At 37.3% G+C, this 18,663-nt stretch overlaps 1 long non-coding RNA gene across 1 annotated transcript; it reads left to right on the top strand.

Moving 5' to 3' along the window:
* The first annotated feature begins 439 nt into the window (after positions 1-439).
* LOC311070821 lies at positions 440-1,812 on the top strand. Its single transcript, XR_014603716.1, has 2 exons — positions 440-472; positions 808-1,812. It is a non-coding gene; the product is annotated as an uncharacterized lncRNA (long non-coding RNA).
* The last annotated feature ends 16,851 nt before the right edge of the window (positions 1,813-18,663 follow it).

Here is an 18,663-nt window from a genome sequence, read left to right on the forward strand (position 1 = left end):
TCTCAAATATAATTCACGCAAAAAATATAGACAACGTAGACAATTTCACATGCATGAAACCTAATTCACGTACACACAAAAAAAATCCACGTGCGTGGAAAAAAAAAATATATTCACAAAAAGCAATTCACATGCGCAAAATAAAATTATATAATCATAAAATACATTTCACAAATGCAAACCACAATTCGTAGATATACAACTGTGCACAAAAACCTTTGAATGTTTAAAATGTACGAGTGTATCCTTGCATTTGAATGTGCAAAACGTCATTCACGTACGAATCGCCTTAGATATGTGTGTGTGTGTGTTTTTGAGACTTTCCTGGCAGCATAACACTCGTAACACAGAGCAGTCGTACTCTTTAGCCAATCAGATTTAAGCTTATCAATCGACCAATCAGTATCACGTGAGGGCGGGCCTACCTACATGTTACGTCATCAGCTTTCGACCAGTTCATGGCTGAGCAGAGGTAAGTGCAGTTAATCGTTCATTTCTGTGTTAACTGAAGTTAAAGAAGTTTGAGATCAGTTGAAGCAATAGTTTATGAACTTGTAATCAGATGTCCCATATCGTGTCAAAAATGAAGAAGAATGATGCTTGTTTTGTTGTATTTTAGCTGAAGGTACAGACAGCTCTCACAGCTACAATCACGCTAATGATTGCAAAACAATCATCTGTGGTCAATACCCATCGAGATTGTTCTTTAAATAGTGAATAGACCTATTTTAATGAGCAGCCAGTGTTTTTTGCCATTTGTGTATGATGTTAAATTATTATTAACACTTGTTTCCCTGCATTTTTCAGGATTACTCACCTTTGGTGTGACATCTGGATAGCAGTCACGAACATCTTAATTCATGTTGTTTCTTTATTCTCTTTTATACTTTTTTTTTTTTTTTGTATTTATGTCTTAATTGGTAACACTTTATTAAAACGTTTCATTAGTTAACATGAACTAATAATGAACTGCACGTGAACAGCCTTTATTATTTTTTGTTAATGTTAACATTTACTAATACTTCATTAAAATCTTGTTAACATTAGTAAATGCACTGTAAACTAACAATGAACAGCTGTATTTTTAACTAACGTTAACAAAGATTAACAAACACAGCAACAAATGTATTGCTCATGGTTATTTAATACATGAACTAATGTTAACTTAGTTATTGTACCTTATTGTAGAGTGTTACCAATATATTCAACATGCATTTCCTTATGCTGTATTGTAATGTCAAGGTTTTTAAATAAGGTTTTTTATTGTCATCTTAAGGTCTCACAGGACAATATTGTGAAGCATTAATTTTACTTTGCCTAGTAAAATAGGCAAATCTGATTTTATGCTGATAAGACAAAGGTACTTATCATAGAGAGGCAATTAAGATTATGCGACTAAGATTACTCAGTAAACTCTATTCAAATACCATCACTTAATTTCCCACATCCTCTGTCTGCACCTCTTGTACTATAGGGTTTTAGTACTTTAAATATCAGGACAAAATCTTATATGTCCTAACAGAGAGGTCTACTGATGACCGGACTGAACACAATTCATTTTTTAACTTTTCACTTGATGTATTGCACTTATATTTATATACTTTAAAAGCAAAGTACACTCTGACTGGATCTCACAACTCCTGAAGAGACGTATATTTCTCTGTACTGAATATTGTGCTTCACAGTTTAGACTGTCAGTTCATGATCTTCATATGTAACAGGAACATTAATCATGATCAAGTCATTTTATATATTTTATTCCCAAAGGATTCGGAAACTTTCAAATTAATAAAACGTGTACATCAAATTGAACTATGTCTGAATCTTTTAATTCTTACAAGAATAATGCATGCATAGCAAGGCTTTATTCCTAAAGCATGTACATATAGTTCGCAGGAGACAAATTAATACAGTAACAATGCATCACTTTCAACCACTTGTTGAAACAACTGTCAAAATGGATGGCTTGCAACATGACTGTTTTCAAAGAATTACAGTAGAAATGGTAAGATCACAGTACTGGTTGTCTGCAACTTCATACATCATCTGTCTTGGAAATCTGAAACAATAAAACTACATAATATATGCAGATCAAAACATGTCTCCTATATATGCACGTCATTACATACATTATCATCAGTTGAATGTGTGGTGGACAGGACATGAAAATCCATCAATACTAAAAATAAATGTTTATATTCACATGTGGACTAAACAGCAGTTAATAAACTATTGCTTCAACTGATCTCTAACTTCTAAACACAAAAATGAACGATTAACTGCACTTACCTCTGCTCAGCCATGAACTGGTCGAAAGCTGATGACGTAACATGCAGGTAGGCCCGCCCTCACGTGATACTGATTGGTCGATTGATAAGCTTAAATCTGATTGGCTAAAGAGTACGACTGCTCTGTGTTACGAGTGTTATGCTGCCAGGAAAGTCTCAAAAACACACACACACATATCTAAGGCAATTCGTACGTGAATGACGATTTGCACATTCAAATGCAAGGATACACTCGTACATTTTAAACATTCAAAGGTTTTTGTGCACAGTTGTATATCTACGAATTGTGTTTTGCATTTGTGAAATGTATTTTAGGAGTATATAATTTTATTTTGCGCATGTGAATTGCTTTTTGTGAATATATATTTTTTTTCACGCACGTGGATTTTTTTTGTGTGTACGTGAATTAGGTTTCATGCATGTGAAATTGTCTACGCATTTGTGAATCATGTTTTTTGCGTGATTTATATTTGAGACTAATCTGCCTCCATATAATTGCAGAGGCGGACAGAGTACACAGCTTCATTACTTGAGTAAAAGTACAGATACCCCTTGCTAAATTTTACTCAAGTACAAGTAAGAGTACTACAGTCAGATGTCTACTTAAGTAAAAGTACTGAAGTACTTGTTTTTAAAAGTACTTGAGTATCAAGAGTACAAGAGTACATTTTCTAAATATTGCATTACTACTGCCACAGTGCTTACATTGGTAAACACAGCAAACACTTGAAGCGAAAACTATCATTAACTTGTTCAGAAAATTTAAATAGTCTGGCGAGGTGGGGCCACGGGTTGGCACATTCCCGGGATGGACCTGCTGCGTCTTCATCCATTGTTTCGTCCATGGTTTCATCTCTTATCTAAATCTGACCATGGAGTTGACTTTGGCGGAAAGCTGAAGGTGATTGCTGATAGGCTGTCCCAATCAGTGGCGCCTGCACAGTCCAATCACGTTTGAGAGGGAAACAACAAATTGAGGGTTTCCGAGATTTTTCTTTTTTCCTTTTTTTTTTTTTAGAAGTAGTAACGGGTACTCACGGTTATGGATAGAAATGTAGCGGAGTAAAGAGTACAATATTTGCCTCTCAAATGTACTTGAGTAAAGTCATGAGTACTCCCCAAAAATGATACTCGAGTAAAGTACAGATCCCTCAAAATTGTACTTAAGTACTGTACTCAAGTAAATGTACTCCGTTACTGTCCGGCTCTGATTAATTGTCATTTAAGTGAAATTACTGAACTTAAATATACGAGCTTGATAAAAATGATCATTCTATAAGAAAATTTCAGATGGCACTTAGAGGCTGAACTCTTCATATATATATATATATATATATATATATATATATATATATATATATATATATACTATTTTTGTCAAAAATAAAGTCATCAACTAAGATGTTAGTGTCATGTTTGGCATAGACGAAGCAGACAGAATGGTAAGTTAAATGCTTTAATTTGCAGAATGGATCGGTACAGCGAAACAGGTGAGTAAACAGTAAGTTGAATTTCAGATGATAGCTTAAGTGAAGTGTAACCAAGTCTCTCTCTCTCTTTCTCTTGCAGATGATGATGAAGGAGTTCCTTAGAAGACGGAATGGTGACTGGCTGAAAAGATCGGGATCGAAGGTTGGTATACAGGTAAGTATGGCAGAGAGTCTGTGTCATGTGTAGATGAGATCAGACAATGACTGAATGTTTGTAGCAGGTATATATGGGTGAACTGATGATGAGGTCCAGGTGATGGTGATTAGTAATCAGGTGACAATGAGCGTGTGAATGACTGAGTGGGCAGAGTGAGGGAATGAGTGGAAGGAGATGGTGATGGAATCCTGACAGTTAGATGTTCCAATGTTGGCTATATTCAAACTAATGAATATATATGATAAAATGTAGGCCTATAATCATTTTTTTTTTACAAAGAAAGAGTACACTTGAAATATTGTTGAAATTGTAATTATTGTTGTAATTGTAACCTTTTTAATAAAATAGCAAAACATATGATAAAATGTAGGCCTATAATAATTTTTTTTACAAAGAAAGAGTACACTTGAAATATTGTTGAAATTGTAATTATTGTTGTAATTGTAACCTTTTTAATAAAATAGCAAAACATATTTACAAGATAGATGTAAGCAAAATCTTAAATGGTCAATATAAGTCTTCTTCTAAATATATCTTTTGTCCTTGCATTCATTCTTGTGGCTCAGTCAGTGTCACACCTGAATGAATGGCTCATTATGCATAATGGGTGGTACATTGTATTCTCAGGTGTAAACCACTCCTCGTTCACGCCCCCCTCGCATATTGGCTTTCCAAGCAAAACCTGTTTTACACAATTTAAATCAATGTATTGTTTTATGTGAACGATAAAGCAAGACTATTTTCACATAATTTTGAAGCCAGAACTCGAAGCGACAACATCCATTAGTATATTTAGTATGTGTTTTGTGGTCTTATTTCAGCAACTTTCATTTTTATTTTTTTCAATAACCACGCATTAAACATTATTCTCTTAAAAATACAAACATATACATACAGTGAGGAAAATAAGTATTTGAACACCCTGCTATTTTGCAAGTTCTCCCACTTGGAAATCATGGAGGGGTCTGAAATTGTCATCGTAGGTGCATGTCCACTGTGAGAGACATAATCTAAAAAAATGATATGATACAGCTGCAAATAAGTATGCTGGCGTGGCCAAACCGTTCGTAATGTCAAAAAAGGAAACACAAAAAGCCTCATATCTTCTAAAAATGTAGCGTACATTAAATTTAAAGATTTGTTGTGGAATATTTTGAGTGTATCATAAAATCAGAATAAGGTAATAAGGTTTCTGTCTTATATATATATATATATATATATATATATATATATATATATATATATATAAATATAGCTGCGAGCAGCGATGAAGGGCCAAAGCCGGCGGCACCGCCACCCCGGTGCCTTTAGGTAACTAAAGGCACCGGGGTGGCGGTGCCACCGGCTTGGGCCTGTAGCTATATTTTATTTTATAATATATTATAATATTATTATAATATATATATATTTTTTTGCTTTTAGCAATTTTTTTTCATCTGACATAAAGCCGATTTCAATACCTACTATAACATAGGTGAAAAGCAGTATGTGAAATGAGTAGTATGTCTGAATTCACTGTAGTCATAAAACAGTAAGCAAATAAAGTATCCAGATGACCTACTACTTCTGCCATGATTCTGAAGTTCACATCCACAATTTACTATCCATAGACTATAGGAGAGGAGTCGTGATTGGCAGAGAAATGACACAGCTAGCTCACATGACAATGCTAAAATGGTGGCGGCTGAATTACATTCTGAATGCGTTAATACAATACACATTCATTCCTGATAATATTCATACTAAACACATGTATTCTTTTATAACAGTCATGAAAGTCATCAGTGCTTAGAAAGATGCAGATCTTATGTGAAATGCTCTGTCTGAAAATAAAATGTGGTCACACTTTAGATTAGGGTCCAATTCTCACTATTAATTAGTCTAACTAATTATTAAAACTAGAACTACCAAGGCAGTCATTTTGACCTTTTTTAAATTTTACAGTGTAATAATCAGTAATCAGTGTGGCTGCAGGACTCTGACTTTTCCTAAATATGTGTATGACACTGTTATTTTATTAAAATCACAAAACACAAAACAGTTCTGACTATTTCTACCTAGAAATATGGCGTCATTTTGACCGCAAGCATTATAGATATCAAAAGTCTGCTACATTTCCCGCCATTGGTAATGAGTGTACCCGTTGCATAGCAACGATCTGTCCTTTTTTTGTCTAAGCTATTCCAACGCTATAAGTTATACATTTGAGCTAACAAAATGGCATCAAAAAGAACAATGACAGCCACAGAGGTTTTAGCCATGCTTAGAAGGCTTGACGATGAGGAGTCTGATGGAGGAGCAGGTACGGATAGGGACAGCGATGTCTCTTGGTCCCTGGACAGTTCATCCAGCTCTGAGAGTGATTCAGATAATGAATTCATTCCCCATCAAAAAAAGAGCCGGCTGGACATCTCCGATCCTGGAACTGACCTTGTTCCATCGGATAATATTCCAGGTATGTTTCTCTTCTTCTCTAGCTATCTTTCATACTTTGTGAGGCAGACTAGCCAGGCTATTATCAATAATAGTTGTAACGTTATTTCAAAGTAAAGTTATCCGTCTCTAACTATCTAAGCCAAGGTAGGCTATACCGATGAGATATGCTATCGAAAACGGTTGTCATATTATTTTTCCCCTCACACACCCAACGCTGAACTATCTAAGGTAGGCTATACCGATCAGATCTGCTATCGAAAACGAGCTTTTGGTCAGCCGAGTGGGGCTGCGCTTTTTTCAAGGAGACCATGTCCCGAAACAGGTTTCAGGAAATAATGCGTTTCGACAGAAGGGAAACCCGACGCACACGCCTGCGAGACAACAAGTTTGCCCTTATGAGTGATGTTTGGGACAGATTTGTCCAAAACTGCATCGCCTGCTACAAGCCTGGTGCCGACATCACTGTGGATGAGCAGTTATTCCCTACAAAGTCAAGGTGCAGCTTCATCCAGTATATTGCAAACAAACCGGACAAATTTGGAATCAAATTCTGGCTTGCTGCGGATGTCGACACCAAATACATGGTAAACGGTGCAACTTATTTTACAAGAACTGCACAAATGAGCAAGTTTCGCGGAGGGACTTCATCACGCCACTGGCGAGCGAACTTCGCTCCGACCACATGGAATCAAAAGCAACACAACTGGTGGTGCGAGAGCCAGGACCCGGGCAGGAGCAGCAGCAGATGGAGAGAAGAAGGCAGTGCGCCAAGTAAGGAGGAACTGCAAAAAAAATAAAACCAAGGAGACATGTGCCAAATGTCTCAAAGTAGTGTGTGGGAGCTGCACACGAAAGGCATATTTACCTGTGTGGACTGTGCGTAAAAGCATCAGTGAATAATGCGGGGTGTTTGCGCCGTTCAAATGAGCCCACTTGGAGGAAACCGTGGTTCCCAGGGCCTTCTGGGACGGCATCGCCAAGGTCCCTGGTGCAGCCTGCTCCTCCTGGACCGCCCGAGGGGTGGTTTCCTTCTCCGCCATGGCCGCCTGAAGGGTCGTCTCCGCCATGGCCGCCTGAAGGGTCGTCTCCGCCATGGCCGCCTGAAGGGTCGTCGCCGCCATGGCCGCCCGAAGGGTCGTCTCCGCCATGGCCGCCCGAAGGTTTGTCTCCGCCAGGGTCACCGCCACAGCCTTCTCTGCCATGGCCACTGCCACAACCTTCTCCGCCTGGACCGCCCGAGGGGTGGTCTCCTACTCCGCCATGGCCGTCTGGACCATCCTGGAGTCCGTCCATCTTCACCCGGTCCACCTCCTCGTCACGGACTCCAGGATGCCAACCCCCCCTCCCGTGTTCTGTGTTCACATTTTTGAAACTTCTGTAAATAAACTATTGAGTTTAATTATCTTTGTCTGCAGCTTCTTCCTCTACATTCAGCCCGAGACGTTACAGATTGACCGACCCAAAGAAATGGAGGAAGACGCAACGGATGCCTTTATTTTCAACCAGAACGGCTGTACGCTGGAGGAATTCGTTGAGGTATATCTGCATCTTCATCAGGATGTTTATTGGGAGGAAGAGTATTTGAAGCAGCGGTTCTGGAGCGGTTTGGATGATCCCCTCGCCAAGTTACTGCCGCTCAAGGACTTAAATCTACCCTTTGTTGAGTTTTTGAACAGAGCTCTTTGGGTTGGTGGGTCCTCCCTCACTGTTACGTCAGCCGATCCAGAGTCAGCCGATCCAGAGTCAACCGATCCAGTGCCCGAGCTCTCAGGCTTTATGGTTTCTCCCTCACAGTGGGAATGCCAGAGCCCGATTCAGTGCCCGAGCCCGAGACCCTCATCACCGCTGGTCCCGTCCAGCACAGTGCCCTCATCGCTGGTCCCGTCCAGCACAGTGCCCTCATCGCTGGTCCCGTCCAGCACAAAGTCCTCATCGCTGGCGCTGCCCAGTACAGAGCCCTCATCGCTGCCCAGCACAGAGCCCTCATCGCTGCCCAGCACAGAGCCCTCTTCATCGCTGGTCCTGTCCAGCTCAGAGCCCTCTTCGCCGCTGGTCCTGTCCAGCTCAGAGCCATTTTCGCCGCTGGTCCTGTCCAGCTCAGAGCCCTCTTCGCCGCTGGTTCTGTCCAGCTCAAAGCCCTCTTCATCGCTGGTCCTGCCCAGCTCAGAGCCCTCTTCGTCGCTGGTCCTGCCCAGCTCAAAGCTCTCTTCATCGCTGGTCCTGCCCAGCTCAACGCCCTCTTCATCGCTGGTCCTGTCCAGTTCAGAGCTCTCTTTGCCGCTGGTCCTGCCCAGCTCAAAGCCCTCTTCATCGCTGGTCCTGTCCAGTCCAGAATCGCCTTCGCCGCGGGTCTCGTCCTGTCCCAAACCGTCTTCAAAGCAGACTGCCTCCAATCCTGTGAACTTCCCCAAGAATTTTTTTGGGGGGGGGCAATAAGTCCTCTGGGGGAACCGTGGAGGCCCTGCCGAGTTCTGCCTTCTGCGGCGCGGGTTGCGCCTAGCGGGAGGGGGGAGTAATGTCACATTCACCAATCCTTGCCTTCATCACTTTCACCTGCACATCATCATCACCATCACCTGTGTTCCATTATCATCTCCAGCACCTGTTGTCTTGTCATTATCCTTGTGTATTTAAGTTTCTTGTATTCACTCCTCTGGGTCGGTCAATATTGGTGTTTATAGCACTCTGTTTCGAGTTCTCTCATTTTTGAAACTTCTGTAAATAAACTATTGAGTTTAAGTATCTTCGTCTGCAGCTTCTTTCTCTATATTCAGCCCGAGACGTTACAGTAACATTGTAGATCCATTTATTTTTAGATTTTGTATTGATTATTGAACTTATTTACAAACAGGGCAGTACTAAACGGTATGAAGCTTTGACGTTTCCTAACTTTTTTGCATGTCTATTCACGTGGTGAGTGCGGTGAAAAAAATATTTTTGACGCAAAACTTTCCTCACATAGAGAGGCAGCACCTGTCGGGGCAATCTTTCTTTTGTGCTTGTTTTAAGGGCGATGACGTCATAACATGACGACAGGAATTAAAAGCTTCATTGGAAAACTTAAAGAGAAGGTTCAAATGTAGATATGACATGACGAAAATGTTGTTCTAGTAGTTATGGAATTCCGGTAGTTCTAGTGTTAACTACGACTTTTGCCTCAATTACTGCTTATTAATAGTTAGTAAGGTAGTTGTTTAGTTTAGGTATTTAGAATATGGTCATACAGAATAAGGCATTAATATGTGCTTCATAAGTACTAATAAACAGCCAATATCCTTGTAGTATGCATGCTAATGAACAACCAGTTAATAGTAATAATTGGACCCTAAACTAAAGTGTTACTGATCATTTTCACATGAACTGTAGAGTATATTCTGAACCATTCCAATACGTTTGTTTTAACCCCTTTATGCATTAGTGTTAAAAACAAATCTTACCAACTGTAAACTTTTCAACAGTAGTGTATACATTATTATTATTATTATTATTATTATTATTATGCTATTCAGGAAAGAAATATAATATTGGTTTAGGATAAGGCAATCAGCTAGCGGCCTCAACGAGGGAAGTAATAATTTGGCGGGGAGTTCAAATTTGGCACAACACTGGATCACGTCGGAAGATATGTTCGTTCTGAGCATTTTGTTTTGTAAACGAGGCACAGTCTAATAGAGAGTTAACAAAGAAACTTTTGTTGAAAATGAAGCAGCCGACTATACAGAATCTGTCAGCAGCTGCATCACAAAACATAAGTAAATTATTTCATAATGCTTTGTCTGACCCCCCCCCATTTATTAACATTATAAGTGAACTTCAAGGAACATTTTAAAATAACAAAAAATCCTTGTCATGACCCCAAAAATTATGTTTCTGATCATATACTCACTCTAGATTCAGAAGAGCTTCAGTACATTTGAACTATGTTCCAGTAAAATTATTTTGCATATGATTGTCCCTTACAAATATTACCACTTCACAGCACCCATCTAAAAGTTCATTTACAGCCACTTAGAACAAATGGAGATTTCTTGGGACTGAACAAGTGATTACAGAGCATGGGGTTGGCCATGAATAATTTCCTTGAAATGAGCTCTCTGAGGAGAAATGGGGAGCCTCTCTTCCATTCGCAGACACTGAAGTGCAATCTCCCAGCATTCTACAGTGTGCTGAAATCACATCCTTGGTGTGCGAGAGAGAGAGACGCTGACTGTTCTGCATGATAACTTGAGAGGGAAAAGGGGCAGCATCATTAACGCATGTCATTTCACCCGGGAGAGGGAAGGCACGCTGAGAGTCTAATGAGATCTGAGGCTGATATTTGGAGACCTGTCCCCTCCTCAAGGTGGGACGAGGGCTGCAATGCTAATGCCTGTGTAATTAGCAGGCAGGAACAAAGCTAGCTGCGGTTAGTAACCATCACATGCACAGCACAAGACAAGACAGGAAAAGGAGAAAAAACTATCCCTCAAATCTCGCACAATAAACTTGAATTGAATTTATATGAAAATACACAATACTGTATAGCCAGAAGTATGTGGCCACCCACACAATAATAAGTGCTTGTGAACTCTTTTGGGAAGGCTTTCCACTAGATGCTGGAACATGGCTGATAGGGACATGCTCTTATTTGAATTTGAGCAAAAGTAAAGTCAAGCATTGATGTTGGACACTGGGGTCTGACTGACTGTTGGACTTCTAATCTATCTCAAAAGGTGCAGACTCTGTAAATAATTCCTTTATGGACCTTGCTTTGTGCATGGGCACTGTCATGTTGTTAATGAAACCTGCCCAAACTGCTGTCACATAATTCTTTAGAATACCATTGTATGACATAGTTCAGTCAGGGCCACTTTCGTCAAATCGTCCCCTTGGAATTATAAGATTCTATCTGACATTTTTGTCAAAATTTAGTTATTCACATATTCTTATTCTGTGACCACTTCTTTACATTATGTGATGTCGTTTTTTAAGTTGTGTACATTTTGGAATTTTTTATTTAGAAAATAAAAAGGTTCTTTCTACACAGTCGAATGGAATGCAAAAACTTTAAAGCTCAATATCTTAAAACTGCTCAGAACGCAGATAGAACCTTATAATTCCAAGGGGACGAAATGTATATTTATCATAATAATGAATACAGTTCGTACTGGCGGTATGTTTATGTTATGGGCAAAATCCACTTGCCCGTCCATGCAGCCATGCTGGACAGAGCGGGGAGAGCAGCAAGTAAAACCCCCTGGGGTTACATAACATATCCAGAACATGCATACATAATTTCAATCACATTTTTACATGAGGGTTGTAAACAAGCCAAAATATATGAAAGATGATACAATGAAATTAACTATGACAGTCATGAACAGAATTGATTAGATTACAGATTCAGCTAGGTGGAGTTGGTAATGGAGGGGGGAGTTAGATGCAGCGTGCAGATAAGCAATAGAGAGAGGCTGAATGAAGGGATTTGAATTGATGAATGTAGCAACTGGATCGGTACACGTCAGAAACAGCTGATGCAAGCTTGACTGACATGGCCTGCCTGAACTAACGCAATGCTCAATTATTAATATTTGTGATGCAATCTGGGAAAACCAGTCAGATGTGGAGCTGGTAAGTTTTCAGTAAGGTCTAAAAATAGGTCGAATGTCAGTTTTTTTTTTTTTTTTGTCAAAATTGGGTTTTCATTAAATTATTATTCTATAACATCTTGTCTATCATCTCTGAATATATCTTGGCAAAATTCACTAGTTTAGTGCAGAAAAATAGCGATTTATAGTGGCAAGCTGGAAAGACTGTGTCTTTCTCTTTAAGAACACGCACGTCGGCAGAGGTGAAAAATAAATAAATAAATAAAATAAATAAATCGCCCACAGCTGGCATATCAATGTGCATTTCCCGCCAGTAAACTATGTAAACTACAATGGCACACAAGGTTTTTTTATTTTAATTTTTTATTTTTTATTTTTTTATTCAACATTATTGTGAGATGCAAGCGGAGCACAAGAGAACAACAGAGTCTGAAGTACTGTAGCTGCTTGCTTAAAAGATCTTGCTCGCCACTCAATCGTCCAATTTCAAAACGGTTTTCACAGAATGAATTTTGAGTTCGTAAGATTTTGAATGATACCTGATGATTAGCCTACTAAAATATGTGATATGAAAAAAAGGCAATAAAAAAAAAGAGCGCCAATCGTCCTGCTAGCAGGACGTTACAGTTAATTAAACCTATTTTTCTCAAAATTCCGTTCCTGAAAATCATAGCGATCAGCCAACTTAAGATAACCATAACTTTTGTTACCGACAAACAATGAAAGAAATAAAAACAGATTTGGAAAGGACTTGAAACCAGCTTTAATATGGTAACAAAACCTGTAATAAGTAAAATTTCACCATGTGATGGGTTTTCGCAGATCGCATAACATTTTAGCAAAATATATACATTTTGCAACATAGCAAAACCCTTTAATTAGAGAGGTGAATCCACTACTTCATACCATACTTAGTTTTATGATTAATCTAATGAATGTATATTAAAATATAATTTATTAAGCATTATGTATTATAATAATGTGTAACATTCAGGGTTGGATGCAACAACATCAAACAGGTAGGTTTATTTGCAGGTATGACAGGAACACATTGTATACTTGTATTGACAGGGCTGCCAACTCTCACGCATTGAGCGTGAGACTCATGCAATTGACACTTTTCACAGGCTCTCACGCCACACATCCATTTTCTCACGCACAGAAAAATTGCGGAGCAAAGAGGTACTTTTAATATTAAACTAATTCTCAGCTCTTAGATTCCGTCAATTGTATTACGAAATTCAGACAAAAATACGTTTGGCGCTTGTAAATGTGACGTGACAGATCGCTGAGCGCCTCAGTTCAAGTGCACGTGAACCGATCATCTGTTACTTTTTTATTTAAAGATGCAGTACAACTTACCGAAAGTATACATAATATCGACCAATTAGTGTTTTTCAACCACGGAAAGAGGTCAATATAACAGCAGGAAAACAATTATATATCACATAACTTTACATTTACCTCAGGAAAGCCATTTAATGACCATAGCATATTGAATAGAAAAAATAGCTAGAGAGGAGATTTTGCTGAGCACTATATTACATATTTATTATGTTTTTACTTATGTCATTAAATAATTGTTATTATAACAAAAACTGCATTATATTTAATTTAATTTGTTATTCTTAACATTTAATAATACCAGCAGATTTGGCCCTCTATGTTTACAGCATTAGGGTGAGATTATTTTTTTTTTAAATACAATTTAAAATAAACATGTATCCATATTAGTCAATATTGAATCAAAATCGGAATCAAATCACAAGAATGGAATTGAAATCTTGAAATTGTTGTCAAGCAATAATAAAAACTGTATCCTACCAGTCATTGTACAATGTAAACATTGTAACATGTTGTCACTAAACTTCATAAAATTCTATTTAGTTACCAAATGTTTTGACAATCACAATTACACTTATTGTGATGCAATATTTGTTTTTACATACCCCCACCCCCCCTCCCCCTCCAAGCTAAAATCTCACTCCAAGCTAAACTCAAAAGTTGGCAGCCCTGAATTGATAACATACCATAATAACACCATTGATAACACAGTCTTTGTCTTACAGAATCGTTGGAGCACACACACACGGGAACCACACTGAGATGAGGGATGACTGAAAGATCGACTTGGATTAAGTAACAGCATTAGCTAGCAAGGTAGTCAGGAACATAAAGCAGGTAAGTAGTCTGTAGCATTAGATGAGGTACTGATAGAGTGTGTGTGCTCTATACATTGCTCGTGATCAGGGCTATATTATATTATATTATATTATATTATATTATACTAATGTTTAAAGTAATATCATTATGATTAAAGGATACAGTACAGCAAATGGAGCATGTTGGGCTGTACTGGTAATGTTACTTTGCTGCTGATTTGATGTTAGTATAATTGTTAGATGTTAGATGTTAGAGACAGCTCTCGTTAGAGTCACAAATTATTTGCTCTTATCACAACATTCTTTTAAATAGACTAGAACACTATGTTGGCATTAGTGGAATTGCACTAGCATGGTTTAAATCATACTTATCTGACCATTATCAGTTTGTAGCAGTAAATGAAGAGATGTTTTATCGATCACAAGTTCAGTATGGCGTACCACAAGGCTCAGTACTTGGACCGTTGCTGTTCACTCTGTATATGCTATCATTAGGAAACATGGAATTAGCTTTCACTGTTATGCTGACGATACTCAGCTGTATATCTCTTCAAAACCTAACGAAACTTACAAATTCACAAAACTAACGGAATGCATAGCTGATATAAAAAATTGGATGACTAGTAATTTCCTACTTCTAAATTCTGAAAAAAACAGAGATTCTAGTTATTGGACAAAAAACTTCCACACGTAATAATCTAGAATACTGTCTAACACTTGATGGCTGCTCTGTTAAGTCTTTGTCGTCAGTTAGGAACCTGGGTGTGCTCTTTGATACCAATCTTTCATTTGAAAGTCACGTGTCTAGTATATGTAAAACCGCATTTTTCCATCTTAAAAATATATCTAAATTACGCCATATGCTCTCATTGACAAATGCGGAACAATTAGTTCATGCGTTCATGACCTCAAGGCTAGATTATTGTAATGCTCTACTGGGTGGTTGCCCTGCACGCTTAATAAACAAACTACAGCTGGTCCAAAACGCAGCAGCTCAAATTCTTACCAGAACCAGGAAGTATGATCATATTAGCCCTGTTCTGTCAACACTGCATTGGCTGCCCATTAAACATTGCATACATTTTTAAATATTGCTGATTACTTACAAAGCTCTAAATGGTTTAGCTCCGCAGTACTTGAGCGAGCTCTTAACGCATTATAGTCCTTCACGTCTATTGCGATCTCAAAATTCCGGCCAGTTAATAATACCTAGAATATCAAAATCGACTGGGTAACACTTTAGAATACTGTATCTTACTTACTGCATAACTAATAAGGAATTATTGAAGAACTAATAGGTAATTCTTCATTAACTACTTCTTCACTACTGTTAACTACTAAGGAAGATGTGTTAACTAATCAGTATGTAATAGAATTTTATGATTGTGTTAAGTATCAGTTAGTTAATCAATAACTAATGAATTATGTCATATATCCTGAAGAACTACTATTAATTATCTACTAATTAAGGTTCAAGAAAAATAACTTTGAAGTAACTACTAATGAACAGTCATATACAGTAGTTACCGGTACTACAATAATCCAGGTTTTTTTCAGTGGAGTGGTGGATGAAGTACACAAATCAAGAACTTGAGTAAAAGTATGGATACCCCAATAAAATATGACTTCAGTAAAATTATAATTAGGCCTATTCATTTTCAAATTAACCTTAACCCTCTGGGCTTCTTCGTAAAATAGTCACACTTAGCTTCCTCCCGCCCGAAAACGGGCGAAGCCTTAAAATTTTACTTTACTTTTTCCCAGGATAACCAATCAAATATATTTCTGATTATTATTTAGAATTTTTTGAATTTTTTATGATACTTTGCATTAATTATATAATTTTTATGAGTTATTTTTTCCATTAGAATTAATATATATATTTTTATTTTATTTATTTTATTTTATTTTTCAATAAATGCAACATTTCACATCAAAATAGAGTGCAGGCCTAAAAAAATAAAATAAAATTTCAAGTGAGAAGAGTGCCATCTAGTGGCTTCAAAATGTATTAATTTGTGTCATGTCCTATAACCGCCTATAGGCGGCCTATAGCTTTTTTATTTATTTATTTGATTTATTCCCATTCGGAAAGAAAAAAAATAATTACTAAGCAACCACTGAATGGAACAACACAAATTATATATCATTTTAAAGCTTAGGATCTCAGCTTTTTAAATTAAATTACATTTATTAACTCCTAACGAGTGCTGAGTAATCCCTCTAAAACCGAGTGTACCGCCAGCAGGCGCCACCTAGCTGCGAAAATATTCTTTACCATATTTTTAAAAAATCTTGCCTTGATTAACACAAAGTTGATGCCATTTGAAAGCTTAGAGTCTGAACTTTACAGTGAATGTATCCACTTTGAAAAACTCTTAAGTATTGCTGAGTTATTTGCTGATAAATAGAATTTCTTTTTTTTCATAATCTATAAAATAATGTACTGCAATGTGTCAAAAACATCATACAGCTCATGAAACATTCTCAGATAATTGAAAATGGCACTTCATTTTTTACAGCATATTATTACAATTAAAATGAGCCCAAAATTAACATAATCTATTGCTTTTATGACAAGATATTCTTCATGGAGAAAAAATTGCCCATGAGGGGGTGTCAAAGACTGTACAAAAAGGCTGTCTCTTTTCCAAATGCTGTAACTTTTGATTCCTTTATCCAAAAATTATTATTTTTTTATCCAGATGCAGCTAACATGTAGGGGGACTTCACTAAAAAATAATTTTCCTCCTACCTTATTTCATTCCTGAGTTATTCCATGACAAATAAGAAAGATATGCAAAATCATAATAAAAATTATAAATATATATTGTCTTTTATCCGCTGTTTCTTGGCAGGACAATGTCCAAATGTAATGTAATTTATATTTTCAAAAAATTTAAAAAGAGTTCTTTCAAACGATACCTACCTTTTGACTCTCCTTGCTATAATTTTGGAGTTATTATGATTATATAATTTTTATATAGTTTGGGGCAAAATTTGCTGTTTCAGTCTTACCAGTTCATTTCTCTCTGTGTGTGTGTGTGTTTGTGTGTGTGGGTGTGTGTGTGTGTGTGGGGGGGGGTGTCTTATTTGCACTCTTGATGTTTTAGAGTGTCACCCCTTCATTGCTGTACACTTTTTTCAGCACAGTGGCTGATCTGTAGCTTGTACCACCAAAAGTTTCTCTGAGTTTTCCTATTTTTTCGTATTTCCCATTCATTTCCTATGTCGCCCGTTTTCGGGCGGGAGGAAGCTAAGTGTGACTTTTTTTTTTACGACCCTTTAACATATCAGAATCATCTCCTTGATTTTTTGTGTGTGTTCATATAGGTAATAAAACAAAAGTCACCAAGTTTCACCCCCATCCGATGAAGCAAAAAAATTCAACAATTTGAAACGTTCAAATTACATTTGTACTTCTGAAGCCCAGAAGTACAAATGTAATTAATTCTTAAAGTACTTAAAAAGTAAAAAGCACTGATCAATGTTTTTTTTTTTTTTTTTTGACAGTTTTAGTCATTCAGCACTAATAAGAAAGATAGCCTAAGTGCAGACATTTACCTATAGGCTATATATTGATCAGCAAATAAGCAAACTTTTTATTTAATTAGCAAGACTACATTTTACAGTGATTTGGTGATCAAGACTAGAGTGCGGGCATTTGCATCCTCTTCTGGAGAGTTCTCAGCGCCGCCGATATGGTGCATTTCTTCGGTTAAATGCAGGTTTGTGTATGTTTCATTTAATCTATAAAATCATTACTGTGCTGTAAATCATTTTATTTTATGCAAGCAACATACAAGGACGCAATGTCAGTTAGCCTACCTAGCTAACGCGTTGGTCTTTTTTGCGTGATGGAAACGCCTGATCCCTTGCATAAAACAAATAATTTTATTTCTAAAGATACTAAATCTATTTACATCAGATGTTAAAATATGTTCTCAGAGCTGTGCACAGTTTGTTTATGGGCAGGTTATGGAGTCACAGCATCTTTTGGCGGCGGTCTGAAGTTAGCAGTTTCCCCGCCAAACACGAGCCCAGCTCCCACAAGAGATCCAGCACTACTACCGTGGAAACGGGAGAACAGAGACCGGGTGATTACACTTGGAATAGTTTTTATCTGAGTTCCAAGAGTTTTCAGATAGGCCTACGCAAAATGAACACACAGATCGATTAACCGTGACAAAAACAAAATAAAATAAGCTGTATTAAGAAATGTCCTTATCTGAAATAAAGGAAGATATCATGTACCCTAAACGAGTCATTGTCATGTATTTTACAAAGGTTAAGATGATTACGTTAATAGTGGGGGTTTTTTAACAGTAAGTTTGATTTGAGTGGGAAGTATGTGGTAATTATTTATTAATTACTAATGGGTTCCCTATATTTTCACTTTAGAATACTGTTTCAGGTTCTAAGTAATTCCTGAAGAATTATCTAATAATTATTTATTAATTACTAATAGGTTCCCTATATTTTCACATTTAGAATCCTGTTTCAAGTTATAAGTAGGCTAATTCCTGGATAATTATTTGGTAA

Source organism: Abramis brama, assembly GCF_963993115.1.
Source record: "Abramis brama genome assembly, chromosome: 2".
Classification (NCBI taxonomy): domain Eukaryota; kingdom Metazoa; phylum Chordata; class Actinopteri; order Cypriniformes; family Leuciscidae; genus Abramis; species Abramis brama.